Below are 19,051 nucleotides of genomic sequence, written 5' to 3'. Positions count from 1 at the left end.
AGTGCAGGGGTTACAGGCAGGGATGATGTGGTGGCTCTCCAGTGTGTGGCAGTGCAGGGGTTACAGGCAGGGATGATGTGGTGGCTCTCCAGTGTGTGGCAGTGCAGGGGTTACAGGCAGGGATGATGTGGTGACTCTCCAGTGTGTGGCAGTGCAGGGGTTACAGGCAGGGATGGTGTGGTGGCTCTCCAGTGTGTGGCAGTGCAGGGGTTACAGGGAGGGATGGTGCGTTTGGGCGGCACACACTGCAGAGGGAATCTTGCTATATGAAGCTGATGGGGACGCTGTACAGATATAAGGTGGGTGCCACGAATGCAGATCCAGAGCAGCAATTATTATATGTTTATTGTTAGAAAAATGAGTGTATTTACTTGAATGACTGCTGTAATATAATCCTATTACACGCTATACATACATCATTATACTCCCATAGCAATACATCCACTGGCACCGGCTATAATATAATCCTATTACACGCTATACATAGATCATTATACCCCCCATAGCAATACATCCACTGGCACCGGCTATAATATAATCCTATTACACGCTATACATAGAGCATTATACCCCCATAGCAATACATCTACTGGCACCGGCTATAATATAATCCTATTACACGCTATACATACATCATTATACCCCTATAGCAATACATCTACTGGCACAGGCTATAATATAATCCTATTACACCCTATACATAGATCATTATACCCCTATAGCAATACATCCACTGGCACCGGCTATAATATAATCCTATTACACGCTATACATAGATCATTATACCCCCATAGCAATACATCTACTGGCACCGGCTATAATATAATCCTATTACACCCTATACATACATCATTATACCCCCCATAGCAATACATCTACTGGCACCGGCTATAATATAATCCTATTACACCCTATACATACATCATTATACCCCTATAGCAATACATCCACTGGCACCGGCTATAATATAATCCTATTACACGCTATACATAGATCATTATACCCCCCAATAGCAATACATCTACTGGCACCAGCTATAATATAATCCTATTACACGCTATACATACATCATTATACCCCCATAGCAATACATCTACTGGCACCGGCTATAATATAATCCTATTACACGCTATACATACATCATTATACCCCCCATAGCAATACATCTACTGGCACCGGCTATAATATAATCTTATTACACGCTATACATAGATCATTATACCCCCCATAGCAATACATCTACTGGCACCGGCTATAATATAATCCTATTACACGCTATACATAGAGCATTATACCCCCCTAGCAATACATCTACTGGCACCGGCTATAATATAATCCTATTACACGCTATACATAGATCATTATACCCCCATAGCAATACATCCACTGGCACTGGCTATAATATAATCCTATTACACCCTATACATAGATCATTATACTCCCATAGCAATACATCTACTGGCACCAGCTATAATATAATCCTATTACACGCTATACATACATCATTATACCCCCATAGCAATACATCTACTGGCACCGGCTATAATATAATCCTATTACACCCTATACATAGATCATTATACCCCCCATAGCAATACATCTACTGGCACCGGCTATAATATAATCCTATTACACGCTATACATACATCATTATACCCGCATAGCAATACATCCACTGGCACCGGCTATAATATAATCCTATTACACGCTATACATACATCATTATACCCCCCATAGCAATACATCTACTGGCACCGGCTATAATATAATCCTATTACACGCTATACATACATCATTATACTCCCCATAGCAATACATCTACTGGCACCGGCTATAATATAATCCTATTACACGCTATACATACATCATTATACCCCCCATAGCAATACATCCACTGGCACCGGCTATAATATAATCCTATTACACCCTATACATAGATCATTATACCCCTATAGCAATACATCTACTGGCACCGGCTATAATATAATCCTATTACACCGTATACATACATCATTATACCCCCATAGCAATACATCTACTGGCACCGGCTATAATATAATCCTATTACACGCTATACATAGATCATTATACCCCCATAGCAATACATCTACTGGCACCGGCTATAATATAATCCTATTACACCCTATACATAGAGCATTATACCCCCCATAGCAATACATCTACCGGCACCGGCTATAATATAATCCTATTACACGCTATACATACATCATTATACCCCCATAGCAATACATCTGCTGGCACCGGCTATAATATAATCCATATACACGCTATACATAGATCATTATACCCCCATAGCAATACATCCACTGGCACCGGCTATAATATAATCCTATTACACGCTATACATAGATCATTATACCCCCATAGCAATACATCCACTGGCACCGGCTATAATATAATCCTATTACACGCTATACATACATCATTATACCCCCATAGCAATACATCCACTGGCACCGGCTATAATATAATCCTATTACACGCTATACATAGATCATTATACCCCCATAGCAATACATCTACTGGCACCGGCTATATTATAATCCTATTACACGCTATACATACATCATTATACCCCCATAGCAATACATCCACTGGCACCGGCTATAATATAATCCTATTACACTCTATACATACATCATTATACCCCCATAGCAATACATCTACTGGCACCGGCTATAATATAATCCTATTACACGCTATACATACATCATTATACCCCCCATAGCAATACATCTACTGGCACCGGCTATAATATAATCCTATTACACGCTATACATAGAGCATTATACCCCCCATAGCAATACATCTACTGGCACCGGCTATAATATAATCCTATTACACTCTATACATACATCATTATACCCCCATAGCAATACATCTACTGGCACCGGCTATAATATAATCCTATTACACGCTATACATAGATCATTATACCCCCATAGCAATACATCTACTGGCACCGGCTATAATATAATCCTATTACACCCTATACATACATCATTATACCCCCATAGCAATACATCCACTGGCACCGGCTATAATATAATCCTATTACACGCTATACATACATAATTATACCCCCATAGCAATACATCTACTGGCACCGGCTATAATATAATCCTATTACACTCTATACATAGAGCATTATACCCCCATAGCAATACATCTACTGGCACCGGCTATAATATAATCCTATTACACGCTATACATACATCATTATACCCCTATAGCAATACATCCACTGGCACCGGCTATAATATAATCCTATTACACCCTATACATAGAGCATTATACCCCCCATAGCAATACATCCACTGGCACCGGCTATAATATAATCCTATTACACCCTATACATACATCATTATACCCCCCATAGCAATACATCTACTGGCACCGGCTATAATATAATCCTATTACACCCTATACATACATCATTATACCCCTATAGCAATACATCCACTGGCACCGGCTATAATATAATCCTATTACACGCTATACATACATCATTATACCCCCCATAGCAATACATCTACTGGCACCGGCTATAATATAATCCTATTACACCCTATACATACATCATTATACCCCCATACCAATACATCTACTGGCACCGGCTACAATATAATCCTATTACACGCTATACATAGATCATTATACCCCCCATAGCAATACATCTACTGGCACCGGCTATAATATAATCCTATTACACCCTATACATAGATCATTATACCCCCCATAGCAATACATCTACTGGCACCGGCTATAATATAATCCTATTACACGCTATACATACATCATTATACTCCCCATAGCAATACATCTACTGGCACCGGCTATAATATAATCCTATTACACGCTATACATACATCATTATACCCCCCATAGCAATACATCCACTGGCACCGGCTATAATATAATCCTATTACACGCTATACATACATCATTATACCCCCATAGCAATACATCCACTGGCACCGGCTATAATATAATCCTATTACACGCTATACATACATCATTATACCCCCATAGCAATACATCTACTGGCACCGGCTATAATATAATCCTATTACACGCTATACATACATCATTATACCCCCATAGCAATACATCTACTGGCACCGACTATAATATAATCCTATTACACGCTATACATACATCATTATACCCCCCATAGCAATACATCCACTGGCACCGGCTATAATATAATCCTATTACACCCTATACATAGATCATTATACCCCCATAGCAATACATCTACTGGCACCGGCTATAATATAATCCTATTACACGCTATACATAGATCATTATACCCCCATAGCAATACATCCACTGGCACCGGCTATAATATAATCCTATTACACGCTATACATACATCATTATACCCCCATAGCAATACATCTACTGGCACCGGCTATAATATAATCCTATTACACGCTATACATACATCATTATACCCCCATAGCAATACATCCACTGGCACCGGCTATAATATAATCCTATTACACGCTATGCATAGATCATTATACCCCCATAGCAATACATCCACTGGCACCGGCTATAATATAATCCTATTACACGCTATACATACATCATTATACCCCCATAGCAATACATCCACTGGCACCGGCTATAATATAATCCTATTACACGCTATATACATACATCATTATACCCCCCATAGCAATACATCTACTGGCACCGGCTATAATATAATCCTATTACACGCTATACATACATCATTATACCCCCATAGCAATACATCTACTGGCACCGGCTATAATATAATCCTATTACACCCTATACATACATCATCATACCCCCATAGCAATACATCCACTGGCACCGGCTATAATATAATCCTATTACACCCTATATATACATCATTATACTCCCATAGCAATACATCTACTGGCACCGGCTATAATATAATCTTATTACACCCTATACATAGAGCATTATACCCCCATAGCAATACATCTACTGGCACCGGCTATAATATAATCCTATTACACGCTATACATAGATCATTATACCCCCATAGCAATACATCTACTGGCACCGGCTATAATATAATCCTATTACACCCTATACATACATCATTATACCCCCATAGCAATACATCCACTGGCACCGGCTATAATATATTCCTATTACACCCTATACATACATCATTTTACCCCCATAGCAATACATCCACTGGCACCGGCTATAATATAATCCTATTACACTCTATACATACATCATTATACCCCCATAGCAATACATCTACTGGCACCGGCTATAATATAATCCTATTACACGCTATACATAGATCATTATACCCCCATAGCAATACATCCACTGGCACCGGCTATAATATAATCCTATTACACGCTATACATACATCATTATACCCCCATAGCAATACATCTACTGGCACCGGCTATAATATAATCCTATTACACGCTATACATACATCATTATACCCCCATAGCAATACATCCACTGGCACCGGCTATAATATAATCCTATTACACGCTATGCATAGATCATTATACCCCCATAGCAATACATCTACTGGCACCGGCTATAATATAATCCTATTACACGCTATACATACATCATTATACCCCCATAGCAATACATCTACTGGCACCGGCTATAATATAATCCTATTACACCCTATACATAGATCATTATACCCCCATAGCAATACATCCACTGGCACCGGCTATAATATAATCCTATTACACCCTATATATACATCATTATACTCCCATAGCAATACATCTACTGGCACCGGCTATAATATAATCTTATTACACCCTATACATAGAGCATTATACCCCCATAGCAATACATCTACTGGCACCGGCTATAATATAATCCTATTACACGCTATACATAGATCATTATACCCCCATAGCAATACATCTACTGGCACCGGCTATAATATAATCCTATTACACCCTATACATACATCATTATACCCCCATAGCAATACATCTACTGGCACCGGCTATAATATAATCCTATTACACGCTATACATAGATCATTATACCCCCCATAGCAATACATCCACTGGCACCGGCTATAATATAATCCTATTACACCCTATACATAGATCATTATACCCCCCATAGCAATACATCCACTGGCACCGGCTATAATATAGTCCTATTACACCCTATACATACATCATTATACCCCCATAGCAATACATCCACTGGCACCGGCTATAATATATTCCTATTACACCCTATACATACATCATTTTACCCCCATAGCAATACATCCACTGGCACCGGCTATAATATAATCCTATTACACTCTATACATACATCATTATACCCCCATAGCAATACATCTACTGGCACCGGCTATAATATAATCCTATTACACGCTATACATAGATCATTATACCCCCATAGCAATACATCCACTGGCACCGGCTATAATATAATCCTATTACACGCTATACATACATCATTATACCCCCATAGCAATACATCTACTGGCACCGGCTATAATATAATCCTATTACACGCTATACATACATCATTATACCCACATAGCAATACATCCACTGGCACCGGCTATAATATAATCCTATTACACGCTATGCATAGATCATTATACCCCCATAGCAATACATCTACTGGCACCGGCTATAATATAATCCTATTACACGCTATACATACATCATTATACCCCCATAGCAATACATCTACTGGCACCGGCTATAATATAATCCTATTACACCCTATACATAGATCATTATACCCCCATAGCAATACATCCACTGGCACCGGCTATAATATAATCCTATTACACCCTATATATACATCATTATACTCCCATAGCAATACATCTACTGGCACCGGCTATAATATAATCTTATTACACCCTATACATAGAGCATTATACCCCCATAGCAATACATCTACTGGCACCGGCTATAATATAATCCTATTACACGCTATACATAGATCATTATACCCCCATAGCAATACATCTACTGGCACCGGCTATAATATAATCCTATTACACCCTATACATACATCATTATACCCCCATAGCAATACATCTACTGGCACCGGCTATAATATAATCCTATTACACGCTATACATAGATCATTATACCCCCCATAGCAATACATCCACTGGCACCGGCTATAATATAATCCTATTACACCCTATACATAGATCATTATACCCCCCATAGCAATACATCCACTGGCACCGGCTATAATATAGTCCTATTACACCCTATATATACATCATTATACCCCCCATAGCAATACATCCACTGGCACCGGCTATAATATAATCCTATTACACGCTATACATAGAGCATTATACCCCCATAGCAATACATCTACTGGCACCGGCTATAATATAATCCTATTACACGCTATACATAGATCATTATACCCCCATAGCAATACATCCACTGGCACCGGCTATAATATAATCCTATTACACGCTATACATACATCATTATACCCCCATAGCAATACATCTACTGGCCCCGGCTATAATATAATCCTATTACACGCTATACATACATCATTATACCCCCATAGCAATACATCTACTGGCACCGGCTATAATATAATCCTATTACACGCTATACATACATCATTATACCCCCATAGCAATACATCTACTGGCACCGGCTATAATATAATCCTATTACACGCTATACATACATCATTATACCCCCATAGCAATACATCTACTGGCACCGGCTATAATATAATCCTATTACACCCTATACATACATCATTATACTCCCCATAGCAATACATCCACTGGCACCGGCTATAATATAATTCTATTACACGCTATACATAGATCATTATACCCCCATAGCAATTTATCTACTGGCACCGGCTATAATATAATCTTATTACACGCTATACATACATCATTATACCCCCCATAGCAATACATCTACTGGCACCGGCTATAATATAATCCTATTACACGCTATACATACATCATTATACCCCCATAGCAATACATCTACTGGCACCGGCTATAATATAATCCTATTACACGCTATATACATACATCATTATACCCCCATAGCAATACATCTACTGGCACCGGCTATAATATAATCCTATTACACCCTATACATAGAGCATTATACCCCCATAGCAATACATCCACTGGCACCGGCTATAATATAATCCTATTACACGCTATACATACATCATTATACCCCCATAGCAATACATCTACTGGCACCGGCTATAATATAATCCTATTACACGCTATACATACATCATTATACCCCCCATAGCAATACATCTACTGGCACCGGCTATAATATAATCCTATTACACGCTATACATACTTTATTATACCCCCATAGCAATACATCTACTGGCACCGGCTATAATATAATCCTATTACACCCTATACATAGAGCATTATACCCCCATAGCAATACATCTACTGGCACCTGCTATAATATAATCCTATTACACCCTATACATACATCATTATACCCCCCATAGCAATACATCTACTGGCACCGGCTATAATATAATCCTATTACACCCTATACATAGATCATTATACCCCCCATAGCAATACATCCACTGGCCCCGGCTATAATATAATCCTATTACACCCTATACATACATCATTATACCCCCCATAGCAATACATCTACTGGCACCGGCTATAATATAATCCTATTACACGCTATACATACATCATTATACCCCCCATAGCAATACATCCACTGGCCCCGGCTATAATATAATCCTGTTACACGCTATACATACATCATTATACCCCCCATAGCAATACATCTACTGGCACCGGCTATAATATAATCTTATTACACGCTATACATACATCATTATACCCCCATAGCAATACATCTACTGGCACCGGCTATAATATAATCCTATTACACGCTATACATAGATCATTATACCCCCCATAGCAATACATCTACTGGCACCGGCTATAATATAATCCTATTACACCCTATACATAGAGCATTATACCCCCATAGCAATACATCCACTGGCACCGGCTATAATATAATCCTATTACACCCTATACATACATCATTATACCCCCATAGCAATACATCCACTGGCACCGGCTATAATATAATCCTATTACACCCTATACATAGATCATTATACCCCTATAGCAATACATCTACTGGCACAGGCTATAATATAATCCTATTACACCCTATACATACATCATTATACCCCCCATAGCAATACATCTACTGGCACCGGCTATAATATAATCCTATTACACCCTATACATAGAGCATTATACCCCCATAGCAATACATCCACTGGCACCGGCTATAATATAATCCTATTACACCCTATACATACATCATTATACCCCCATAGCAATACATCCACTGGCACCGGCTATAATATAATCCTATTACACCCTATACATAGATCATTATACCCCTATAGCAATACATCTACTGGCACAGGCTATAATATAATCCTATTACACGCTATACATACATCATTATACCCCCCATAGCAATACATCCACTGGCACCGGCTATAATATAATCCTATTATACGCTATACATACATCATTATACCCCCCATAGCAATACATCTACTGGCACCGGCTATAATATAATCCTATTACACCCTATACATACATCATTATACCCCCCATAGCAATACATCCACTGGCACCGGCTATAATATAATCCTATTACACGCTATACATACATCATTATACCCCTATAGCAATACATCCACTGGCCCCGGCTATAACATAATCCTATTACACGCTATACATACATCATTATACCCCCCATAGCAATACATCTACTGGCACCGGCTATAATATAATCCTATTACACCCTATACATACATCATTATACCCCCCATAGCAATACATCCACTGGCACCGGCTATAATATAATCCTATTACACGCTATACATACATCATTATACCCCCCATAGCAATACATCTACTGGCACCGGCTATAATATAATCCTATTACACGCTATACATACATCATTATACCCCCCATAGCAATACATCCACTGGCACCGGCTATAATATAATCCTATTACACGCTATACATACATCATTATACCCCCCATAGCAATACATCCACTGGCACCGGCTATAATATAATCCTATTACACGCTATACATACATCCTTATACCCCCCATAGCAATACATCTACTGGCACCAGCTATAATATAATCCTATTACACCCTATACATAGATCATTATACCCCTATAGCAATACATCTACTGGCACCGGCTATAATATAATCCTATTACACGCTATACATAGATCATTATACCCCCATAGCAATACATCTACTGGCACCGGCTATAATATAATCCTATTACACCCTATACATAGAGCATTATACCCCCATAGCAATACATCCACTGGCACCGGCTATAATATAATCCTATTACACGCTATACATACATCATTATACCCCCCATAGCAATACATCCACTGGCACCGGCTATAATATAATCCTATTACACGCTATACATAGGTCATTATACCCTCCATAGCAATACATCTACTGGCACCAGCTATAATATAATCCTATTACACCCTATACATAGATCATTATACCCCCATAGCAATACATCCACTGGCACCGGCTATAATATAATCCTATTACACGCTATACATACATCATTATACCCGCATAGCAATACATCCACTGGCACCGGCTATAATATAATCCTATTACACCCTATACATAGAGCATTATACCCCCATAGCAATACATCCACTGGCACCGGCTATAATATAATATTATTACACCCTATACATAGATCATTATACCCCTATAGCAATACATCTACTGGCACCGGCTATAATATAATCCTGTTACACGCTATACATACATCATTATACCCGCATAGCAATACATCCACTGGCACCGGCTATAATATAATCCTATTACACGCTATACATAGAACATTATACCCCCCATAGCAATACATCCACTGGCACCGGCTATAATAAAATCCTATTACATGCTATACATACATCATTATACCCCCATAGCAATACATCTACTGGCACAGGCTATAATATAATCCTATTACACGCTATACATAGATCATTATACCCCCATAGCAATACATCCACTGGCACCAGCTATAATATAATCCTATTACACCCTATACATAGATCATTATACCCCCATAGCAATACATCCACTGGCACCGGCTATAATATAATCCTATTACACGCTATACATAGATCATTATACACCCATAGCAATACATCCACTGGCCCCGGCTATAATATAATCCTATTACACCCTATACATAGATCATTATACCCCCATAGCAATACATCTACTGGCACCGGCTATAATATAATCCTATTACACGCTGTACATACATCATTATACCCCCCATAGCAATACATCTACTGGCCCCGGCTATAATATAATCCTATTACACCCTATACATAGATCATTATACCCCCCATAGCAATACATCTACTGGCCCCGGCTATAATATAATCCAATTACACGCTATACATACATCATTATACCCCCCATAGCAATACATCTACTGGCACCGGCTATAATATAATCCTATTACACCCTATACATAGATCATTATACCCCCATAGCAATACATCTACTGGCACCGGCTATAATATAATCCTATTACACGCTATACATACATCATTATACCCCCATAGCAATACATTTACTGGCCCCGGCTATAATATAATCCAATTACACCCTATACATAGATCATTATACCCCCATAGCAATACATCTACTGGCACAGGCTATAATATAATCCTATTACACGCTATATATACATATACTGGCACTGGCTATAATATACGGTGACCATACGTCCCGCTTTACCCGGGACGCGTCCCGCCTCCGGGGGGCGCTGTCCCAGGCTACATGAGGTCCCGGGAAACGTCCCGCTTTTAGCAGCGGGACGTCCCGGCCTCGGGACTCTGGCCACCGTACATGAACTAGCCGCAGCGTCTCATAGACGCTGCGCTAGTTCATTCCCCGCAGCCCCGCTCCAGCAGCCTGCATTGTGTTCCGCCTTCCGGGCGGCACAGGCAGAGCAGGGCTACGGGAAGATGGCGTCCGGAGGCGGAGCCCTGTACTGTCTCCAGTACAGGGCTCCGCCTCCGGACGCCATCTTGCCGTAGCCCTGCTCTGCTTGTGAGAGCGGGAGATTGAAGGAGGAAGATCGTCCAGGGGGAGCTGCACACACCAGAGGCCGGCTGCGTGAGGGGACGTCTTCTGCCAGGTGAGTAACTAAATGCTTTTTTTTCCCCAGGTGACATGTTTGCCCGCAGTGCGTTTAGTTTGTACTGACATGTTTGCCCGCAGTGCGTTTAATTTGTGCTGACATGTTTGCCCGCAGTGCGTTTAGTTTGTGCTGACATGTTTGCCCGCAGTGCGTTTAGTTTGTACTGACATGTTTGCCCGCAGTGCGTTTAATTTGTGCTGACATGTTTGCCCGCAGTGCGTTTAGTTTGTGCTGACATGTTTGCCCGCAGTGCGTTTAATTTGTGCTGACATGTTTGCCCGCAGTGCGTTTAATTTGTGCTGACATGTTTGCCCGCAGTGCGTTTAATTTGTGCTGACATGTTTGCCCGCAGTGCGTTTAGTTTGTACTGACATGTTTGCCCGCAGTGCGTTTAGTTTGTGCTGACATGTTTGCCCGCAGTGCGTTTAATTTGTGCTGACATGTTTGCCCGCAGTGCGTTTAATTTGTGCTGACATGTTTGCCCGCAGTGCGTTTAATTTGTGCTGACATGTTTGCCCGCAGTGCGTTTAATTTGTGCTGACATGTTTGCCCGCAGTGCGTTTAGTTTGTGCTGACATGTTTGCCCGCAGTGCGTTTAGTTTGTGCTGACATGTTTGCCTGCAGTGCGTTTAGTTTGTGCTGACATGTTTGCCCGCAGTGCGTTTAGTTTGTGCTGACATGTTTGCCCGCAGTGCGTTTAGTTTGTGCTGACATGTTTGCCCGCAGTGCGTTTAGTTTGTGCTGACATGTTTGCCCGCAGTGCGTTTAATTTGTGCTGACATGTTTGCCCGCAGTGCGTTTAGTTTGTGCTGACATGTTTGCCCGCAGTGCGTTTAATTTGTGCTGACATGTTTGCCCGCAGTGCGTTTAATTTGTGCTGACATGTTTGCCCGCAGTGCGTTTAGTTTGTGCTGACATTGTTTGCCCGCAGTGTGTTTATTTTGTACTGACATGTTTGCCCGCAGAGCGTTTATTTTGTTCTGACATGTTTGCCCGCATTGCGTTTATTTTCTACTGACATGTTTGCCCCCATTGCGTTTATTTTGTGCTGAAATGTTGCCTGCAATGTGTTTATTTTGTGCTGACATGTTTGCCCCCATTGCGTTTATTTTGTGCCGACATGTTTGCCCCCATTGCGTTTATTTTGTACTGACATGTTTGCCCCCATTGCGTTTATTTTGTACTGACATGTTTGCCCCCATTGCGTTTATTTTGTGCTGACATGTTGTCCGCAATACGTTTATTTTGTGCTGAAATGTTGCCCTCAATGCGTTTATTTTGTGCTGAAATGTTGCCCGTAATGCGTTTATTTTGTGCTGAAATGTTGACCTCAATGCGTTTATTTTGTGCTGAAATGTTGCCCGTAATGCGTTTATTTTGTGGTGTCTGGGGTAACTGTTGCTGCATTTATTATTTAATGGTCATAGTTGGCTGTGTTTGCTGCTTTGGGGTTACGGTATACTATTAAATAGCATCACACAGTTTCTGCACACCCATGATGCGAATCCTCGTTTGACCACATCACGGCGCAAACACTGCTTTCTTATGCCTCGCTGTTGCATCATTTGGTTAGCTCCGCCCATAGAATGTCATGGCCACACCCATTTTTTCACGCGCGCCACAGACACCACATTTTTCGCACCCCCTATTTTTCGACGCTATACATACATCATTATACCCCCATAGCAATACATCCACTGGCACCGGCTATAATATAATCCTATTACAACCTATACATAGAGCATTATACCCCCCATAGCAATACATCTACTGGCACAGGCTATAATATAATCCTATTACACGCTATACACAGATCATTAACCCTCTGTGGGCTGGAATACCAGCAGCATTAAACACAACTCGGTTGCATGATTATGTGGTTGCAGAAAGGGGATATTATCTCCCAGAATAGACTGCATGCAATAACATTCTCTACTAAACCCTTTCACCAGCGATGAGGTCTCCCCATATATAATGGGTCCTTACTCTACCTCTAGCAGTCAGCATGCAAGCAAACATTTCATGATCAAGGGCTTCCTGCTGAGGTCTGTGAGGTGCCACCATTCTAGGGAACACGTATGCACAACAATCAGTCTATGATCTCCCGGGAGTAACAATCTGCTCTTCTCACACCATCAAATCAATGGGCTGCACAGGCGCGCTACAGACTGCAGCCACACCACTCCAGCCATGGTGGTAAGGTCCATACACATAAGCAATTTGTATCTGCAGATGACTTGCCAATTTTCCCACCTCCATGCAGTATGAGTGGCCGGCAGATTCTGAATAGTAAAGTTGTAAAGTTGGGTACACATGAGATAAGCAGAGCTGGGACAAGGTCCTCCAGCACCCAAGGCTAAGACACCAAAGTGCGCCCCTCCATCCCTGCCAACCGAGCCATCAAACACTGATTGCTATTAGACTAAGAGGTGCCCCAGGGCCCACAACCTCCCCAACACCTTAATATCTAGTTATCTGGCTTGCAATCACTGCCATGTATCCCCTTTTCTTATTTCTTTCTGCTTCAAACACAATTAGGAATGACAGCTGAATGAATTCTGCGCCCCCTCCTACACTGCGCCCTGAGGCTGGAGCCTCTCCAGCCTATGCCTCGGCCCGGCCCTGGAGATAAGTCTTTGAAAAATGAAAGATCAAAGATAACACCGCAGATAATCTGTAAAAAAAAAAGTCGTTAAAATATACAGACCAAAGAAATGTATCTCTCAATCTTTGAGATTTATCCAGGTGGATCTGATCTGCAGATGACTGTCCGTTAAACAAGGTGTGTATGAGATCTGCAGATATCACAGACTATGGAAGCATTTTGCAGGAACCAATCTCTTGCATGTGAGCAGCATCTTTCACACCTCCCTGAGAGACCTATGTGACAGATAAATTCCTCCGTGGACAAAGATTTTCTATCTGATGTGTATACTTAGCTTGAGAATAGACTGTGTAGGTATGGCTCTCATACTGCACAGAAGGTGGTCAAATTGGTCTTTTATCTTTCATTTTCCAAAGACTTTTCTCTGATGTGTGTACCCAACTTTAGTAGTGCAGTTTATTGCTCCCAGGCAATCTCCGACTGATTCATGTACATGTATGTGTTCCCTAGAATGGTGGCACCTCACAGACCTCAGCAGGAAGCCCTTGATCATAAAATGTTTGCTTGCATGCTGACTGCTAGAGGTAGAGTAGGGACCCTTTACATACGGGGAGACCTCATCGCTGGTGGAAGGGTCTAGTACATAATGCTATTGCATGCAAACCATTGTGGAAGCTAATGTCCCCTTTCTACAACCGTATAATTTTGCAACCTAATTGTTTTTATTGCTGCTGTGAGTATAATGAGTGCCGAGGGATAATGTCTGTCTGTATATGGAGAGATATGGACATTGGGTATGCAGAGAGTTAATGTCTGTCTGTATGTGGAGAGATATGGACATTGGGTGTGCAGAGGGTTAATGTCTGTCTGTATGTGGAGAGATATGGACATTGAGCATGCAGAGGGTTAATGTCTGTTTGTATGTGGAGAGATATGGACATTGGGTGTGCAGAGGGTTAATGTCTGTTTGTATGTGGAGAGATATGGACATTGGGTGTGCAGAGGGTTAATGTCTGTTTGTATGTGGAGAGATATGGACATTGGGTGTGCAGAGGGTTAATGTCTGTTTGTATGTGGAGAGATATGGACATTGGGTGTGCAGAGGGTTAATGTCTGTCTGTATGTGGAGAGATATGGACATTGGGCATGCAGAGGGTTAATGTCTGTTTGTATGTGGAGAGATATGGACATTGGGTGTGCAGAGGGTTAATATCTGTCTGTATGTGGAGAGATATGGACATTGGGTGTGCAGAGGGTTAATGTCTGTTTGTATGTGGAGAGATATGGACATTGGGTGTGCAGAGGGTTAATATCTGTCTGTATGTGGAGAGATATGGACATTGGGTGTGCAGAGGGTTAATATCTGTCTGTATGTGGAGAGATATGGACATTGGGCATGCAGAGGGTTAATATCTGTCTGTATGTGGAGAGATATGGACATTGGGTGTGCAGAGGGTTAATGTCTGTTTGTATGTGGAGAGATATGGACATTGGGTGTGCAGAGGGTTAATATCTGTCTGTATGTGGAGAGATATGGACATTGGGTGTGCAGAGGGTTAATATCTGTCTGTATGTGGAGAGATATGGACATTGGGCATGCAGAGGGTTAATATCTGTCTGTATGTGGAGAGATATGGACATTGGGTGTGCAGAGGGTTAATGTCTGTTTGTATGTGGAGAGATATGGACATTGGGTGTGCAGAGGGTTAATGTCTGTTTGTATGTGGAGAGATATGGACATTGGGTGTGCAGAGGGTTAATGTCTGTTTGTATGTGGAGAGATATGGACATTGGGTGTGCAGAGGGTTAATGTCTGTTTGTATGTGGAGAGATATGGACATTGGGCGTGCAGAGGGTTAATGTCTGTTTGTATGTGGAGAGATATGGACATTGGGCGTGCAGAGGGTTAATGTCTGTTTGTATGTGGAGAGATATGGACATTGGGTGTGCAGAGGGTTAATGTCTGTTTGTATGTGGAGAGATATGGACATTGGGTGTGCAGAGGGTTAATGTCTGTTTGTATGTGGAGAGATATGGACATTGGGTGTGCAGAGGGTTAATGTCTGTTTGTATGTGGAGAGATATGGACATTGGGTGTGCAGAGGGTTAATGTCTGTTTGTATATGGAGAGATATGGACATTGGGCATGCAGAGGGTTAATGTCTGTCTGTATGTGGAGAGATATGGACATTGGGTGTGCAGAGGGTTAATGTCTGTCTGTATGTGGAGAGATATGGACATTGGGTGTGCAGAGGGTTAATGTCTGTCTGTATGTGGAGAGATATGGACATTGAGCATGCAGAGGGTTAATGTCTGTTTGTATGTGGAGAGATATGGACATTGGGTGTGCAGAGGGTTAATGTCTGTATGTGGAGAGATATGGACATTGGGTGTGCAGAGGGTTAATATCTGTTTGTATGTGGAGAGATATGGACATTGGGTGTGCAGAGGGTTAATGTCTGTTTGTATGTGGAGAGATATGGACATTGGGTGTGCAGAGGGTTAATGTCTGTTTGTATGTGGAGAGATATGGACATTGGGTGTGCAGAGGGTTAATGTCTGTCTGTATGTGGAGAGATATGGACATTGGGTGTGCAGAGGGTTAATGTCTGTCTGTATGTGGAGAGATATGGACATTGGGTGTGCAGAGGGTTAATGTCTGTCTGTATGTGGAGAGATATGGACATTGGGTGTGCAGAGGGTTAATGTCTGTCTGTATGTGGAGAGATATGGACATTGGGTGTGCAGAGGGTTAATGTCTGTCTGTATGTGGAGAGATATGGACATTGGGTGTGCAGAGGGTTAATGTCTGTTTGTATGTGGAGAGATATGGACATTGGGTGTGCAGAGGGTTAATGTCTGTTTGTATGTGGAGAGATATGGACATTGGGCGTGCAGAGGGTTAATATCTGTATATGGAGAGATATGGACATTGGGTGTGGACACTTGTGGCCACGTGGAGATCAGGCATGTCCGGGAGTTTTGGGAAAGTCACACAAGATTGTGTACACAGAAATATATCAGAGCAGAGGGAGGAATTACTGAAGCCAAATTCATAGAAAACACAATAGAATTGGAAATGATTTGTAGGCAGTTCCCAGAATCCCTTGCAGAAGACAAGTCACCGGAATATTGAAGGTGAGTATACAATGTCATTGCCACTGCTGATCTGCCATTATTATGTTGTGATTGGCTGACACCAGGCGGTATTACCTAATCTATGAAGTCTATACAAACTATACGATCTATAAAATCTGTTCAGTCTATGCCGTCTATACAATCTGTACAATCAGTGGCGTAGCAATAGGGGGTGCAGAGGTAGCGACCGCATCGGGGCCCTTGGGCCAGAGGGGCCCCGAGGGGCCCTCCCTCAAGTACAATATTAGTAATACCTCTCTGTTTGTCCTGTGCTTGTAAAAACACTTCTATAGATGCTTTACATAGTTACATAGTTACATAGTTATTTTGGTTGAAAAAAGACATACGTCCATCGAGTTCAACCAGTATAAAGTACAACACCAGCCTGCTCCCTCCCATATCCCTGTTGATCCAGAGGAAGGCAAAACCCTTACAAGGCATGGTCCAATTAGCCCCTAAAGGGAAAAATTCCTTCCCGACTCCAGATGGCAATCAGATAAAATCCCTGGATCAACATCATTAGGCCTTACCTAGTAATTGTAGCCATGGATGTCTTTCAACGCAAGGAAAGCATCTAAGCCCCCTTTAAATGCAGGTATAGAGTTTGCCATAACGACTTCCTGTGGCAATGCATTCCACATCTTAATCACTCTTACTGTAAAGAACCCTTTCCTAAATAAGTGGCTAAAACGTTTTTCCTCCATGCGCAGATCATGTCCTCTAGTCCTTTGAGAAGGCCTAGGGACAAAAAGCTCATCCGCCAAGCTATTATATTGCCCTCTGATGTATTTATACATGTTAATTAGATCCCCTCTAAGGTGTCTTTTCTCTAGACTAAATAAACCCAGTTTATCTAACCTTTCTTGATAAGTGAGACCTTCCATCCCACGTATCAATTTTGTAGCTCGTCTCTGTACCTGCTCTTAAAATTGCAATATCTTTTTTGTAATGTGGTGCCCAGAACTGAATTCCATATTCCAGATGTGGCCTTACTAGAGAGTTAAAC

General features: G+C 41.3%; 1 protein-coding gene across 3 annotated transcripts in view; it reads left to right on the top strand.

Moving 5' to 3' along the window:
• The first annotated feature begins 232 nt into the window (after positions 1-232).
• Positions 233-19,051, top strand: part of CGREF1 (cell growth regulator with EF-hand domain 1) — a 53,424-nt gene continuing 34,605 nt past the window's right edge. For 2 of the 3 annotated variants that reach the window (XM_068279791.1, XM_068279789.1), the window contains exon 1: positions 233-299. The gene's annotated coding sequence lies outside the window, so the exon portion shown is untranslated. Of the gene's footprint in view, positions 300-17,909; positions 18,046-19,051 lie in introns of those variants that run through there. The other variant, XM_068279790.1, reaches the window with a different exon arrangement.

Source organism: Hyperolius riggenbachi, chromosome 4 (assembly GCF_040937935.1).
Source record: "Hyperolius riggenbachi isolate aHypRig1 chromosome 4, aHypRig1.pri, whole genome shotgun sequence".
Lineage (NCBI taxonomy): Eukaryota > Metazoa > Chordata > Amphibia > Anura > Hyperoliidae > Hyperolius > Hyperolius riggenbachi.
The sequence above is the reverse complement of the archived record's forward strand: the minus strand, read 5'-3'. Positions and strand labels throughout refer to the sequence as shown.